The sequence below is a fragment of the Siphateles boraxobius genome, unplaced genomic scaffold (assembly GCF_051911475.1).
Source record: "Siphateles boraxobius isolate OS27281-9 unplaced genomic scaffold, OSU_SipBor_1 24, whole genome shotgun sequence".
Taxonomy (NCBI): Eukaryota; Metazoa; Chordata; class Actinopteri; order Cypriniformes; family Leuciscidae; genus Siphateles; species Siphateles boraxobius.
The window spans coordinates 16,506,062-16,524,241 of record NW_027508855.1 but is presented as its reverse complement, the minus strand read 5'-3'; the positions used below and the strand labels follow the sequence as shown (position 1 = coordinate 16,524,241).

The 18,180-nt window shown below is 37.9% G+C and overlaps 1 protein-coding gene across 1 annotated transcript in view; it reads right to left on the bottom strand.

Annotated features, from left to right (window-relative positions):
- rtn4r (reticulon 4 receptor) overlaps positions 1-18,180 on the bottom strand; it is a 105,447-nt gene that overhangs the window by 62,003 nt on the left and 25,264 nt on the right. The window lies entirely within an intron of this gene.

The following is an 18,180-nucleotide window of genomic DNA, read 5'->3' as shown; positions in this document are numbered from 1 at the left end:
TTACAAAGAAAACATTTTAAAATCTTAATTATTTCAAACATTTGACCAGTGTATGTTCATTCAAATTTAGCTAATTCATATTCTGAATGCGCTGTGTGTTGCATTGGATAAAAGCATAAGCAAAGTGAAAAAATTAAACTTACAGATTTACTTCCGATTTAAAAAAATCGTATTACTTTTGATTCCAGTAAGAAAAGTTGGAAAGTATATGTTTATTAAACATTTATTCTGTATGAAAGAAAACTAAAGGTTTACACTATTGCCATGTCCAAGAACATAATTTTTTCTCTCTCTTTACGAAGTAGAGAAACTGTATGAGCATGAAATGTATGAACTATACTTCTGCAAGTATATGATATTCTATATATATTCAATATTCAGATATTCTAATCTAGCTAAAATAGTCACATATCTGACCGAATATATAATGAAGTATGTTTTTGCATTTAGCAGGTGTTTAATTTTTTCGGTATGTGCGTTCCCTCAGAATCAAACTCTCCCAGCTTTGGCATTGCTAGCACCATCAGTTACTGAGATCCTTCATGTCTACCTTGAAATACACACTGTGATCTCCAGCCAGGCAATCTGTTCTTAATCATCAAGCTCTATCCACCACCAGATCATTACCTTCACATTAAACCACCACACCGAAGAAAGACCAGTCCACAACACCACGTCCTCGCAACTCAATTAAAAACACTCACAATTCAATCCGGTGGATTTTATCTTACAATGGAAGCGATTCGGCCATTATAATGGCGTCAGTGAAGTGCATCAGCCCAAACAGTGAGGAGATAATGGTGAATATCCTGAACCTTCCAGCATCTCTGACTCCTGACGTCTAATGTACTGGGCTGTTTTATTGTAGTAAGCTAAAACGTCAACTCTGCACGCTTTAGTAAGTGAAACTGCTGCCTCTGAATACTTTCGCCTTCTACGAGGATGTTTTCCCCCATTAATAATTCTGCTGCTTGATGGATAAACAATGGGTTCTGTGCTCATGCATTCACAACATTTATTATGCAAGGACACTCTCAAGGAATTTCAAATTAATACGGAGCTGTTTTACAGCTTTAACTGGGATTTTTGCATCGAGGAACAAATAAACTCTTAGAGCCATGATAAAAGACTTGACTATGTGTGAACGTGTGTGTGCCTCTGATAAATGAATGCTGCGTTTTCAGTTGCATGTTCTGTGCATTTAATGGTCCCCTTCAGTGTCGCAGGCTAATAGATCAGTAATTAAGCGGAGAGAGGCTTTCTCTACATGTTCACCGCAGTGGTGCACTGTGAATGTGAGCTGTAATGGTGGTTTAGACTGCATAATATCAATAGGTGGATATACGACTTTTAAAGGTGGTGTACAGAAAGAGAGGGAGAGATAAAAGCCAAGTGTTGCATAAAGGAGTGGAACATCAATATTCAGTGGGCTCTGGAGAATCCTCTACTCTGGACCTGAGCGCGCACACACACACACACACACACACACACACACACACACACACACACACACACACACACACACACACACACACACACACACACACACACACACACACACACACACACACACACACACACACACACCTGCTCTCTCTCTCTCTCTCTCTCTCTCTCTCTCTCTCTTTCTCTCTCGTTTCAGTACTGTTTACATAATCTTTGTTTCTCTCAACCACAACAGAAAAGTAGGTTGCACTTAATTTCACAGTGTGTGCACTTATGTGTACTTACAGTGTACTTGCCTACTGGTTAATATAAGGTAACATGGGTAAATGTTAGGTTTAGGGGTAGGTTCAGGGTTAGAACCTAGTTATTACCCAGTTATTGTAATAAATATAATAAGTACATAATATGTACATGGGGAACATGGCTGTAAAATAAAGTGCCATCAAAAAGTATTGCTATGGTTTTCTGTGCTTTTACCGTGAAAATATCATGGTATTATATGAACTATCTTGGAATAAGAAAGTTATTTTGACAGTTACCATAGCAAAATCAGGATTTTATTTAAAGTACCTTAAAACAATGTTATTTTGAACAGTTACTATAGTATTACCACAGTATTATTTGATGTACCTTGAAGAATCATGTTTCATGAATCATGAAATAATCATGTTTTTGGGACATTTACCCCAATACATAATAAAGCTCTGGTGAATAAGAAGGCTATTTTGACAGGTACCATGGTAAAATCATGATGACATTTTACCTTAAAAAATACTTTTGAACATTTGCTACAGTAAAACCACAATATTATTTGAAATACCGTAAATAATCATGTTTTTTTTAATTATTATTTGCACATTTACCGATAATACTATGGTTTTATTTGACATGCCTGATAATAAGAAGGCTAACTTGACAGTTACCACAATAAAAAAGCATGATATTTGAAGTACCTTAAAAACAATGTTATTTTGAACATGTATTATAGTAAAAGCACAGTGTTATTTGAAATACCTCGAATAGCCATGTTTTTGAATATTTACCATAATAACACCATGGTGTAATTTGAAGTATCTTGAATAAGAATGATAGCTTGACAGTTACCAGGACAGTGTTTTTTGGACATTTACTACTTAATACCATGGTCTTTCAATATACTTCAAATGTTACCATGTTTTTTTTTATGACATTTACCATGATAATACTATGGTATTTATAGACTTCTATACTATAATTGTCAGTGTGAACTCCACTATATCAAAGAACAATTGTATTGCTATCTGATACATCACTTTACCTTGGTACTGCCACTGAATTTTTAAGGTATTTTGAGTAATAAGCTATACAATATAATTCCATAGATGTTTGCAAGTGCACTATGTACATGTAGGCAATGTCAAAGAAAGAACAATTCAAAGGTCAAAAAAAGTCTAATACAACAGTCTAACTTAAAAGAAAAGCTGCTATAAAATATGAATGCGTGTTTGAAAATGCAAGCCGTCTCTGAGTGCAGCTGGTATTTGGGTTATGTCGTGGCTGTTACACAACCGTGTGCGCGTACACGTAGACTTTACTAAAATAGAATATTATTCTCTCTAAAACACAGTCTACACTAGCAACACAGAAAAACTAGACTGCTCTTATTATAATCAATACAGTTGTCTACTTAGAAACACTTAGTATCAAGTAAAATATATCCACTAGTAAGAAGGTATGCTGCCATGATCCATATGCAAAATAATCTACCAAGAAATTCTGGTCATACACACTTTCTACAAACAGTTCTGCCCGCACACATCTATTTAACAAGCTCAAAGTAGAACCTCAAGCAAAACTCTTTATTTCAAAATATTTGATATCACAAACTTTGCCAAATACAGTAAGGCAGGTTTCAGATGTACTCACAAATGGACAATTTCAACCTGGGTTTGCCAATTTTTTGGGGCAATAGAGCGCAACAGTGATGGCCCACTTTTCCAGCTTCATTGGTATCTCCTCAAAGTAGTTCCCCATTTTTCACAAATATATTGAAAAAATTACTTCTAAGTCATGAGCCAAACCAACCAGTTCTGAGATGAATCACAACATTTTCTAACTGATTTGAAGATAAAAGATATATGAAAAATGACAAATCTTCAAAGGCTGTGTACTCAACGTCTTTCATAGGAAATTAAATCATGCCATTCACAATGATTCATGAAAACAGCCCATAAAGAATTGTGAATGGAATATTAAAGTAAATAATATTACTCTGTTCTAGTAGGCAGAGTTAAGAACTGAGTCCCTCCTGCAATCTGAACTCTTGATGATCATAATCTCCACCTGATCCCGCTAATGCCGAATCCCACCTGCTGCTTCCTGACTGTGGCTCGGGTCGTAATAAAGCAGACCTCATTATGAGCACCGTGGGCTGCCTGCTCTCGCCCTGTGTTCCTCCTCTCTCTCTTTGTATATTTTTAGTCTTGTTTAAATCTCGCAGTGTTTTAATTTCAGCTGGCATCCTTGAAATTAGAGGAGAGATAAAAGAGACCCGGCGCTATGTTAATATCTCTTTGAAGATGAGTCGAGTTGGCCGTAGAATCCCTGGCTTTTCTCCTCCTGAGCGGAATATCGAATGAGTCGATCCTGCTTTGTCAGCTCCATCAAGACGCGGACATGAAAACAGTCTCTCTCTCCCTCCATCCATCCATCCATCCATCATGTGGCTATTCTCCTCATTTATATATTTACCCTTGTGCTGAATTACCTCGACTTTTTCTACAAAGGCGCCTCTCTTTCTGCCTGCCTGCTTCGATTCGTCGATCTTCCCTGTCCTTGCGTGTCACTTGGGTGGGTGTGCGATGTGGTTTACCGTCTTAAGCCCCATTGCTTCTTAATGGCCATGAGATATTTGAAAATAAACCCTGGAGGCAGATCTCTGCGCTTCTCTGGTAAATAGGCAACACATACTGGACTTTAACAAGACGTGCATGAAAATTCTTACTGCTACGGTCTTTGAGCAGATGTATGACATCCTCCCCCACCCTTTCTTCGCTCATTTATTCTCTCTCTCTCTTCTTCTGACACTCTTGACTTATTACAAAATTTGTGAGCTGCGTCACTGTCTGCATCCTAACTGAAATGGAAGCTCATAAGTGACTGATTTGGAACGCTCTCAACAGTGACTCAGCATGGCACATATATACTCCTCACGCGATGCACACTGGAGACTCCACTCAAAACTGATGTTGCCATGTTACTAAACTAGCAATGTGAGGTAACGCTTTAGATTACAGCCCGGAAAGTAATGCGTAATTAAAGCGATTTTACAGTGTAACCTTCAGTAATTATAGTGTACCTATAACGTACTTACAATATAAGTATAAGGGAACAATATTTTAAGTTTGGGGAATAAAGGGGTAACAACCAGGATAATTAAAAAAATATTTATACTGTAAGTATTATAGAACTAAGGGGTACTTATTCTACTATTATGATATAACAATCTTACATTTGGGAGCAATTTACTGCGTACCTTTTTGTAATAATGGTGAACCAGTACATACTGTAAAGCCTTTTTAAAAATTACAGGGTACATATCTATGCATTTGTAAAGTAATCTTTTTTAACAAAAATGCACTGAAAACGAAAACTATTGCAAATTTTGCTTAAATATTGGAGAAAGATATTCTTGTTTCATGGTGGTGCTTGTTACCCCCTTGTTCCATGTAGTTACTGGGTAAGTGTGACATTGCGGGCTGTAAATTAAAGTGGTGCTTGTTACCCTCTTGTTCCATGTAGTTACAGGGTAAGTACAATAAAAATGCATACACAATCTTATATCACTGATTCGGAAACCTTTATTTATTATACAAGCACCACTTACCCTGTAACCACATCAAACAAGATATATTTCCCAGTATTTACAAAAAATTGCAATAGTCTTAGCTTTTCTCGCCTTGAAACATGCTATCCCAAACTTAAACATCTGCACTTTAGCGCTAAAAAAAAGAAGAAAAATTATATAAATGCACAGATATGCACCCTGTCATTTTTAAAAAGACTAAACAGTATGTATTGGTACACAATTATAACAAAAAGGGAGCAATTACACAGTATGTATTGGTACACAATTATTAAAAAATTACACATTGCTCCCAAATGTAAGATTGTTGTATCATAATAGTAGAATAAGTACCCCTTAGTTCTATAATACTTAGAGTATAAATATATTTTTTAATTCTCCTGGTTGTTACCCCTTTATTCCCCAAACTTAAAATATTGTTCCCTCATACTTACATGAAAGTACTTTATAGGTACACTATAATTACAGAAACTTACACTGTAAATTCCTCTTAATTACACAGTACTTTCCGGGCTGTAATCTAAAGCGAAACCCAATGGGATTGTCTACTAAGCATAATAATGTAACATATTTTTTCAAATACATCAGGGATTCCCAAACTTCTTTGTCAGCCAATCCACTTTATGATTCTAAGTTAAAGGGATAGTTCACCTAAAGATGAAAATTCTGTCATCATTTACTCACCCTCATGCTGTTTCAAACCTGTATGACTTTTGACAGTACCCATTGATTTCAATAGCATGAAAAAAAAAACAATGGAAGTCAATGGCTACTGTCAAAAGTTTCGTTACCAACATTCTTCAAAATATCTTCTTTTATGTTCAGCAGAAAAAAGAAACTTATACAGGGTTGGAACAACTTAAGGGTGAGTAAGGCCGTGTGTCCACCAAAGCGTTTTTAGCCAGCTGAAAACGCTAGACGCTCTGCTGAAAACGTCTACCTGTGGGCGCTTGAGAGCGTTTTGGCAGCACTGCGTTTTTTTCAGTTGAGACGATTCGTTGCTATGATACAGAATATCCGCAGCACAGTTTACTTGTAACTGATTTTGCAGATAATTTGTTTCATAGTACAAATTTATTTTTCATCCATTTTGTTCAGTTGGCTCTGCTGGTTGATGTCCTTGTTTAGAAAGAATGTTGTGACAGTTGTTCAGTGTGGTTTTTGTCCCGCCCCTCCGCCACTGTGATTGGATGGCTGTGTAAAAAGTGACAGTGATGAACGCAGCGTTTTACCCAAAGTTGAACATTTTTCAACTCTCTGCGACCAGTAAAAAAACACCGTGCCTCGTTACCCTCATGGCGTTTAAAAAACGTGGCGCTCCCATTGAAAACAAATAAAATTTTATGCCAGGTGCGTGAAAAAACGCTTTGGTGGACACTAGAGATGTGCGGATGGGCTATTATTTCATCCGCAACCGCATTAAAAAAAACGTTGGCTATAACCGCCAACCGCACATCTCAAGTGGACACACGGGCTAAATGATGACAACATTTTCGTTTTTGGGTGAACTATCCCTTTAATATATCATCAATTTAACAATACATTCAAATGTTCATCGTTTTATTTTTATGTCAGTATATATATATTAATGTTAACAAATAACATATTTATTAAATATTAATTTATATATATAAAACTTTAAAGTGTTATTTTTTACATAATTTATTATTTTTCAACAACTTGCCGAAATCCTGTTCTACATAAAGTATACATGCAATAATGTCACAGGGGGTGTTTGCACTTCAACATTTTCAACTAAAAACAGAAAACTTTTTATGCGTTTTGGCCGTTTATTTACACAATAACAGCTTTTCCTTATAAAAAACAATCGGATTGCTTTGATTTCGCTACTTAGATCCAACTTTCCGAATCTCCGCTACTAGCCTTTAGCCCGCTAGCATCGCACGCGTGGCCTCTCGCCTATTGATTGTCTCATTTACACCCGTTTCACTGAAAGGATACGGGTTATATCCAGGATTCCAGTCCTAAATTAGTAGTGATATTGGTAGTATCACTACTAATTTACTGTTCATCTGTTATAATGGCGAATATATCGGATGTGTGTCTAACGTTACTTCTGAGTGCAGGTGAGGACACATTCGAGCTGCATTCGGTGTTGTTGGAGCTGGAGTCCGTGGAGAAGCAGATCCGTGGTCTGCTAGAGAGGCAAGCCGAGCTGCGAGATCGGCGATCAGCGCTTGAAACATTACGCGCCGATGCTCACAAGTCAGTGGTTAGTAACTGTTTGACTCTGACCTCGTCTACTCCGTGTGCTTCTCTGCACAGGACACAAGCACCCAGGATGCGATCATCCCTGGCTTCATTCACTCCGGCACCGACACAACACCATGGGCCCTGGGTGATTCCTCAGCGGAAGACACGAGCCAGGACCAGACCAAGAACTTCTCCGCCTCTCCCGGTCTACAAGATCTCCACCCGGAACCGCTTCTCCCCTCTTCGCGAGTCGGAACGCGACGACGCCGTGATCATCGGCAGTTCCATCGTCCGTCATGTCCGTGCTACCTCAGGTAAGGGTAAGGTGCGCACTCACTGCTTTCCTGGTGTTCGTGTTCTAGATGTCGCTGCACATGTTCCCGAGATCCTGAACGGTGACGAGCGCGTCGGAGCTGTTGTGCTGCACGAGGGAGTGAACGACATCAGGCTGCGCCAAACGGAGGTTCTGAAGAACGACTACAGGAGCCTGATCGAGACGGTACGCAGCACATCGCCTGAAGCAACGATCATCGTGTCTGGACCGCTTCCCACGTACCGACAAGGACAGGAAAGGTTCAGTAGATTATTTGCACTAAATGAATGGTTAATGTCATTGTGTAATGAACAGAAACTGCTCTTTGTAAATAATTGGAATCTGTTCTGGGAGCGACCTAGGATCTACCGTGCTGATGGCCTGCACCCCAGCAGAATCGGAGCGGCTGTTCTGTCGGACAACATCTCCAAGACGTTACACACCATATGACTAGTAAGTCAAAGTCCAAATCACAGTCTTTGCTGTCCCAACTTAATTGATATAAGTAGTGTAGAACATTATATAGAAACTGTGTCTATTCCTCGTTTAGTGAGGCCAAACAATAAATCTACAGTAGGATCTAGGAAAAATCTTATTGTAATTAAACCAGAAAATCTCAATATCAGTGAACAAAAACAATTTCTAAAGCTAGGTCTTCTGAACATTAGATCGCTCACACCTAAGGCGGTTATTGTAAATGAAATGGTCACAGATAATAGTTTCGATGTATTTTGCCTTACTGAAACCTGGCTTAAACCAAATGATTACTTCGGTCTAAATGAGTCTACTCCACCAGGATACTGTTATAAGCATGAGCCCCGTCTGATCGGTCATGGCGGCGGTGTTGCAACAATCTATAGAGATATTCTAAATGTTACTCAGAAAACAGGTCACAGGTTTAATTCGTTTGAAGTACTTGTGTTAAATGTTACGCTCTTAGATGTAAGAAAGAAATCCCTATTATCTCTAGCCTTGGCTACTGTATATAGACCTCCAGGGCCCTATGCTGATTTCCTAAAAGAGTTTGCAGACTTTCTCACAGATCTATTGGTCAATGTCGATAAAGCAATAATTGTTGGAGATTTTAACATACACGTAGATAACACAAATGATGCGTTAGGGGCTGCGTTTACAGATTTATTAAACTCCTTTGGGGTCAAGCAAAACGTCAGTGGTCCCACTCATCGTCTAAATCATACACTAGATTTAATTATATCATATGGAACCAACCCAACCGACATAGATATAGTACCGCAAAGTGATGATGTCACTGATCATTACATGATAACTTGCATAATACGTACTGCTGAAATTTGTCATGTTGCGCCACGTTATCGACCAGGCAGAACAATCCTTCCAACCACTATAGATAGATTCTCAAATAGCTTACCTGATCTATCTCAGCTGCTCAGTGAACCCAAACAAACAGATGAACTAGAGGAAATGAATAGCAGTTTGAGCACCATTTTCTCTAGTACACTAGAAATTGTTGCACCAATTAGATTAAAAAAAGTTAGAGAGAAAACTAAAGCACCATGGTTCAACAGTGCTACGCATGTTATCAAGAGAGAAACTCGTAACTTAGAGCGTAAATGGAAACAAACTAATTTAGAGGTCTTTAGAATCGCGTGGAAAGACAGTATGTCACGTTATAAAAAGGCTCTAAAAGCAGCCAGGGCTGAGCATCTCCGCAAACTAATAGAAAATAACCAAAATAATCCAAGGTTTTTATTCAACACCGAAGCTAGACTAACAAATAAACAAACATCACCAGAGCAAAATATTCCGTTACAGTATAGTAGTAATGATTTTATGAATTTCTTCAATGAGAAAATAGAAACTATCAGAAACACAATTGTAAATGTACAATCTTTTATGGTGTCTTATGATTCAGCCTCAATTATCGCCCCTCAAGAACAACTACACCACTTTACAAATATAGGACAGGAAGAGCTAAATAAACTTATCATTGCATCTAAACCAACAACATGTTTATTAGATCCAATACCCACTAAACTACTGAAAGAAGTGTTACCTGTAGTGGAAGAGCCTCTTCTCAATATTATTAACTCGTCTTTATCTTTAGGTCATGTTCCAAAAATATTCAAACTGGCAGTAATAAAACCTCTCATTAAGAAACCGCAATTAGATCCAAATAACCTAGCAAATTACAGACCCATTTCAAATCTTTCATTTATGTCTAAAATACTAGAAAAAGTTGTGTCCGCTCAATTGTGCTCTTTCTTGCAAGAAAATGATATCTATGAAAAATTTCAGTCAGGATTCAGACCGCATCATAGCACAGAAACTGCGCTAGTTAAAATTACAAATGATTTACTTTTAGCTTCTGACCAAGGCTGTATCCCAATACTAGTTCTACTTGATCTTAGCGCTGCGTTCGACACTATAGATCATAAAATACTCTTGGATCGACTACAAAACTACACTGGAGTTCAGGGACAGGCATTAAGCTGGTTTAGATCGTACTTATCAGACCGTTATCATTTTGTCTGTTTAAATGGGGAAAAATCGAAGATAACGTCAGTAGACTATGGAGTGCCGCAAGGATCGGTGTTAGACCCTCTGCTATTCTCAATATATATGCTGCCACTTGGTAATATTATAAGAAAACATGGAATTAATTTCCACTGTTATGCTGATGACACTCAATTATATATTTCATCACGACCAGATGAAAACACTAACTCATCTAAATTGACAGAGTGTCTCAAAGATATAAAATGCTGGATGACGTGTAATTTCCTGCTATTAAAATTCAGATAAAACGGAGGTATTACTTATTGGTCCAAAAAACTACCCACAAAACCTTGTACAATACAACTTTAATTTAGAAGGATGTCCTGTTACTTTATCCACTACAGTAAAAGACCTGGGTGTTATACTAGACCGCAACTTGCCTTTCGAAAATCATATTTCATATGTTACAAGAACAGCCTTTTTCCACCTTAGAAACATTGCTAAGCTACGTAACATGCTATCTGTTTCTGATGCAGAAAAGTTAGTTCATGCATTCATGACCTCGAGACTAGATTACTGTAATGCTTTATTAGCTGGCTGTCCTGCATCCTCAATAAACAAGCTACGGTTAGTGCAAAATGCAGCTGCTAGAGTTCTTACTAGGTCAAGAAAATATGATCATATAAGACCTATTTTATCATCTCTACACTGTAATTGATACGGAACTTAATAGGTAACCAAAGTACTATTACTGACCTATAAAGCCCTAAATGGTTTAGCTCCTGTGTATTTAATGGACCTTCTATCGCCCTACAATCCATCGCGTTCTTTAAGATCACTAAATTCGAGGCTTCTGGTCATTCCTAGGATATCTAAGTCCACTAGAGGAGGGAGGGCGTTCTCGCATTTAGCTCCTAAACTCTGGTATAGCCTTCCTGATATTCTTCAAGGCTCAGACTCGCTGTCCCAGTTTAAAACTAGATTAAAGACGCATCTCTTTAGCCAAGCATTCACATAATGCTTGCCTTTTATACCACTGTTGAATCAGATCGAATGCATTAATATTATGAACAGCAGCTATGCTAATTATCTCCCATCTGCTTTTTCTGCTGTTATCTCGGGACGCTAGTCCCGAGGTAAATAGCGTTCGTCAGCTCCGGTTTGTATCCAGCCTCTCACGGAGACCTCAGATGCCCCAACACCTGCGATAAGATGATTAAACGCCTGGGAAGAGACGACTCAACGCCGGCGATATGTTATGCCCTAAATTACTACATGATTAACTAACTGTATTTTTTTCTATGTACATTTCTGAAATGCACATTCTGTAAAGCTGCTTTGAAACAATAAGTATTGTGAAAAGCGCTATACAAATAAATTTGAATTGAATTTGAATTGAATGTTCAGTCTATAGGCGCATACAGGTTAATCCCTACACCGGAGGTTCACCGAAAGGGCAGGGGGCGGGGCTAGGTCAAAGGTCACCATCAATCACTTTGACAGAAGGTGTATCCTAATACTACTTATGACGTCGCCAACTACTGGCCTGGCACGCATAATACAGCGTTACTGGTCGTTTTCATGAATTTGTGTAAAGAGGACTTTTCAACAACAATGTTGTCATCTTTACGCAAATGAAAAACGTTTACGTTTTTAGTGCATCGTTGTCATGTTAATGTACCCTAAGAATTTGTTGTGTGCCAATTTCAATTAAATTCCCGATCCTGATTTCAATTTGAATTAAAATATCAAACAGGATGCTCAACAAGAAAAGCAAATTTGGTCAAGATAGATAGATTTTTGAAATTACAGCTACAGAACGTATTTATATCTTTGTTTTTCTCATCATATTATGTACATTAACGTCTACGGAACGGGGTGGAAGAACACTTCATTTCCGAGAATGCATTACCTGTGTTACATTTATTTGAATTCAAATTCAAATTCTAATTCAACTTTCTGTGGATGCAACCAATTCACACTCACTTAATGAACAGATGCCAATTCCTCAATTCAGAATTTCGCCCGAACCAGGTATCTACCATTCGAAACAGCATTCATGTCTGAAGTATACCTAAAAATGCTGTCTAGATAGGCAGTTCTCAACAGTTTATAAAAGAGCTTCAGTCTGCGTTTACTAATCTTGTCTGATCAGATCCGCTTGTTTATCGCTGTTCCTCTGTATCGCTCCGTCCTGATGAACAGCCTGACACGAGGAGATCAGCGTGAGACGAGAAACCCCAGAAGAAAACCTCAACGTGTCGGAGGACAGTGTACAGCTCTTTACACTTAACATGACAAAAGCAAGGGCTGCATCAATAATTGACAGACTATTTCAGAGAAAAGATATGAATTCAGCCATTCCTGTGGTTCACAAATTCAATCTGACTTATCTTGAGAGTGCATTTAAGCATTTTAAACTGGGTGATATGACCTCAGTCACAATACGAGTGACTTTTATCATGGCGTATATATCATGGCATATATCATGATGAAATAGTTATTTGTGCTGGTAATTTAATACAGAAAAAATTATTTTTAAATTAAATAGACCTTTAGCAATGTATATGTTTTCAACAGAAGCGTCATCTAACTGACGCTAAAGGATGCCATGTGCGTCGGATTTAGACGCATGGTCAAAAGCGTCAGTTAGATGAGGCCCGAAGATGAGCGTCTCATATTGACGTTTAAAGGGTGCCATGTGCGTCGGCATGTTGACGCATGGTCAAAAGCGTCAGTTAGATGACGCCTTGGGATGAGACTGTGTTGTAGAGGTACACAGAAAGAAATTAAAGGTACTCTGTCTTATTTTATATTTTTTTACTTTTAATTTAGAATTTGAAGGACATCCATATTTTTAGTATTGTATGGTCTTTACAGATTGACTTCATATAAATCAAGAAAAATAGCAAAACCATTCGAAATGACTTTTACTGGTGTAACTCAAATTCAATTTTATTTCTCAGCCACAGACTTATGAGAGATATTTTTTTAAAGGCCCATGAACTGAATATTATTGTGGCTAGCACCCATTTTACCCAACTTTTATTGCATAATAAATATTCATGAGCCATATTTTATAATTTTTTATAAATGTAATTTATTTTTACATCTTTTCCTGAAGTTGACTTTTTGTTGGTTAAAAACAAGCAATATACAGTACAGACATCTGTAGTAAAGTTTAAATAATGTCTTTTGATTGTTCAGTCTCAAATGAGTTTCGCCAATTAAAGTTAATATTTAATTATAGCAGTGTGCAGTTTAATTGACAGGTTTTTTGTTTTGTTGGCTTGCTGTGTCTGATATCTCCCAGCAAAAAGGTTTAAGCAGATTGAATTTGTGCAGCACAGCATAGTGGCATCCCACTGCATTTTTGGCCACATGAGGCCAGTGAACACCTGGTTCACCTCATACAGGTGAACATACACCCACAGTCTCACACACATAAACACACACCTCCCTCTCCCTGGAGACCTTGCTACAGAGAAAGAGGGAGAGAGAGAGAGATAGAAAATAGATGTGAGTAGAAAATTAGGTGAAAAATATTGTATATGCAAACAAGAACACCTACGACTGTGAACCTCAGATGTTATTAGCAATCACACATTTCCTTTTTTCCAGGCTCCCTTATTCTCTGCAGTATATTTTTTTTATTTTTTTTTATTTATGGTGGCCATTTTCTCTATAGATAGATAGATAGATAGATAGATAGATAGATAGATAGATAGATAGATAGATAGATAGATAGATAGATAGATAGTGGGTGGATGGATGGATGGATGGATGGATGGATGGATGGATGGATGGATGGATGGATGGATGGAAAGACCACAATTTTCACCAAATTCGTCAGGAAATCTCATTATTATCAAACCATTTGCCTTCTATTTAAGTTGTTATCAATTAGCAGCAGATCAGCCCTTCCTTCATGACTAATTAAAGCAATTAGAGAAAGCTTGAACTAATGCGTTTTATACAGATAGCAGCACCAAAGCGACTTGTTTCGCTCACAGGTCAAGAGCGGAGTAATTAACTGACGATTACACCCTCAGCCTAGTGTGCTTCAGAGGAAATGAGGGGGGAGTGTGTGTGTGTGTGTGTGTGTGTGTGTGTGTGTGTGTGTGTGTGTGTGTGTGTGTGTGTGTGTGTGTGTGTGTGTGTGTATGTGTTCATGCCAACATGCATTGCGGCTGGCATGTGGTGTTTGTGTTTTCATGTGTACTCCTGCATTCAGTGTGTGTGTGATTCTATCTTGACCTCTGAAGCGAGACATTGTGCTTTTGTAACTTTCCTTGATTTTGTGGAAACATCATTTATGGCAAAAAATTACGAAAATGTATGAAAATAAAACTGGCAGCTGTGGTTGCCAGAATATTTCTGTAAAAAAATACAGTAAAAACATTTTAAACCGGTAAATCCAACAGTCCATTTCTGCTGAATTAGCAAGGCCATGTTGCTACCTAAATCTGTTTTGAACATATACTGATATCCACCATAAAAATCGCTAGTGTTAAAGAGAAAAACCACATGATGAATCAAAATACATCACAAGTAGCTTTTCCACAGCTGGGCTAAATACTAGTACAACAGAATGTGAGAAACAGATTATGCAATTTATAAAATCTGGATCATGAATATTGATTATGTCACATTTACCAAGAAAAGGGTAAAAATGTGAAACCATTATAATGATGGGGGGATGGAATTAGAAAATAGCTATTTCACTCTTAGAAGAAAAGCTTCAATATAGAACCTTAAATGGTTCTATCAGGCGAACCTTTTAGGGCTTCCCATCATGGGATAATTTTAAGGATTTAGTTTAAATGAATTCATTGTTTCGATTAATTTTTATTGAATCTCATAAACATAGAAATAAATTAAATAAAAGAAAAAAACTAGAAAAAAATTAAATAACATGTTAAACATGAAAGTATTATGCAATAATTTACTGTAAGACATTTATCTGTACATATAACCTTTTTTGGCATAAATGGTTCTTTAAAATTTAGTTAAGAACCCATAGGGTTCTATTTAGAACCTTATTTAAACTTTTTTTTTAGAGCGTAGACTTCAAAAACAATTATCCAGTTCTGAACATATTAAGGGTTTAAATTGCGTAAATGAAGACCCATTCAAATTGCAATCTGGCCATTGTTGCCAAGAATAATATCTAACCAGATAGGAATGCAATTGATCAAGATGCATGAAGTGACTAAAGAGTAAACATTGAATTGACGAGAGCTTATGTGAGTTTTTAAAACTCAAATATCTTGCCTGAGCATCACAGTTCAATGTCACATCAAATGCTCTACACTACTTATACTATTAATACTATACCTTGCTTAAACATTCCTGTACATTCACACATTCTGAGACTTAAAATCATTATGCACAGTACAGGTTTAGACTTCTAAGATGTAGCAGGTATCAAAAACAGGTACAGCAATACAACAACAATGGAAGGTGGTACTGTATGTTTGCCCAGGCTGAAGCTGGTAAAGTCCAGGGGGACTTTAACAGCTTTATTCAATGACTGTATCCCTTAAAACTCATCTTTGATCACCAAAATGACATATTTAGATGTTTTTCCCTGTGAAAAATTTTTCTTAATTCCTTAAAATAGCTTGAATGTAACTAACTGCGTTCCGGCACCTCAGATAAATTATTAAATAAATAGATTCATTAATCTCAACGAATCTCGCTGGTCCAGAGATGGACCGACTGGCCGACCAACCTCCCTTCCTCCCCGCTGAACGCGAGTGATTATAAATGCGTGAAATGCACTCACGGTGGTTGAGCGCGGTAAAGTTAAATTAATGTTCGATATTTCGCCGGACATCGTGTTCCCTTGCCACTGTTCTATAGGGTCGGCAGTCTTACAAAGATATCAATAGCAGGATTAGTTTTAGTATTATGTAACCATTATCGACATATTCGATCAAAATCACAGGTCCGTGTATTAATGCTGCATATTTATACCTTAGAATGCTTAGATGCGTTTCCACAGCACATGCCTGAGGGAACGTCTGCCAATTCCACCAACTGCGTTAAACGTAGCCTATAATTTGTATTATTTAAAATTAATTTTCAAATGCCAAAGCTTGTAGAAGGTTCCTATTGGCAATGTTGATCTGGTAGCCTTGAGTAAATTAACTTATCTAAGAAAATGATTCATAAAACTCATCAGTTGAGCCTATGTTTACTTTCTTCACTGACACAGACGAAAATGAAAAGACTATCAGTCAAAGTTCAGCTTTACGAGGGGAAGAAATACAGCAGGATAAGGAGACTGAGAGAAAAAGAAAGATTAAGATGAGAGAGCAGGTAAAGTCTTAAATTGCACATATGTAGGTCAGAGAAATCGAACCCCCCTAACTACCTCATTTAAAGGGTCATGAAACCCTAAACCAAATTTTCTGAAATTTTAACAGAGGTATGTGTGTTGAACACCATTGAAGACAATGTTAGCATCTGTTAGATTTAATAGTAGGGTGAAAATGGTTAAATTTTAGTTTTTTCCCGCTATTTTCGTCTTCTGGGTTTAAAATCTTCATCGCAGGCTGTGACGTGGCAGAGCACAGTGTAGTGCGTTGATCACTCATCGGTCTCTCATAATTATTAATGAGACTGAGTTTTTATATCCTATGAGAAGACACTGTCTCTTAATTATTCATGACACCACGTGGATCTTTCCACAGACATGTCAAACTCTGATATCGCGTAGTAAAGGAGAGAGACAATCATGGGACGCAAGTGTATATTTTCGTCGTCCAAAAGTCAAAGTGGGTTGAATATATTTCCCAGCGATGCTGCCAGGGCTGGTTCCGGGCGGTTGGTTGGCCATCAACCACGGACACTTCTAATACGTGTGCCGCAAACATTTTACCCGAGAGAGCTTCGAGAACTGGAGAATGGTGGACTTCGGCATTGTCGATGTCCAATGCAAATTACGTCTTGCGAGTAATGCGGTACCAAGTCCTGGGGACTTTTCTATCCCTTCAGAGGTATGTGTGTGTCTAAAATGTAACCCTGGTCATTTTACTTGCCTTTTGTTAAATAAGCGGTCGTTATGAACATGTTAGATGTTTTGATAATATATAAATTGTATGCTTAATGTGGGAGACTTGTGAATGTGTAGTGTTGACGTGCGGGCCGGGCGACACCGTGTGGTGCCTGTGTATGTGTGTGTGTGTGTGTATGTGTGTGTGTGTGTGTGTGTGTGTGTGTGTGTGTGTGTGTGTGTGTGTGTGTGTGTGTGTGTGTGTGTGTGTGTGTGTGTGTGTACGTGCTTGCGTGCAGGCAGGCGAGCCTGCGAAATGATTCGGGGTCAGAGAGAGAAGCGGTAGGATGTGTGTTTGGACGAACGACTGAAAACTCTGAAATTATTGTTCATTATTGATCGTACATTGTACAGAGGTCAAAATTATTGTACAAATACGATAATTATAGTACATCTGTCAACACTGCTGGCTGATGACAGTTCCCCCTCTCCCCTGCCATGCCAAACCCACTCCCTCCCTTCTTCTCACAGCCATCCACGCCCATTTAAGTTGCATTTTTCAAAAAGATTGTGAGCTAGACTTGAGCTGAAAGAGGGGGGTTTCATGACCCTTTAAATGCACATGGCTTTGGGAGGTAATGTGGGCTGGTGTGGCTACAATGCCAGGGCTCAATTTTTGGCCCAGTGTTCAGCAATTTTAACATAGTATCGTCATCATACCAGTGTTGATGGACCAAAATAAAACCATTAAAATATAAAGTAAATAAGTATTGTGATATGTGGTGCCACAGTGACACTCTTGTCCCAAAAAGTATTGCTGTACCATGATACTCAATATATTGTCCCACGGTGAGTAATTTTTCCCTGTTGCACCTACACAAAATT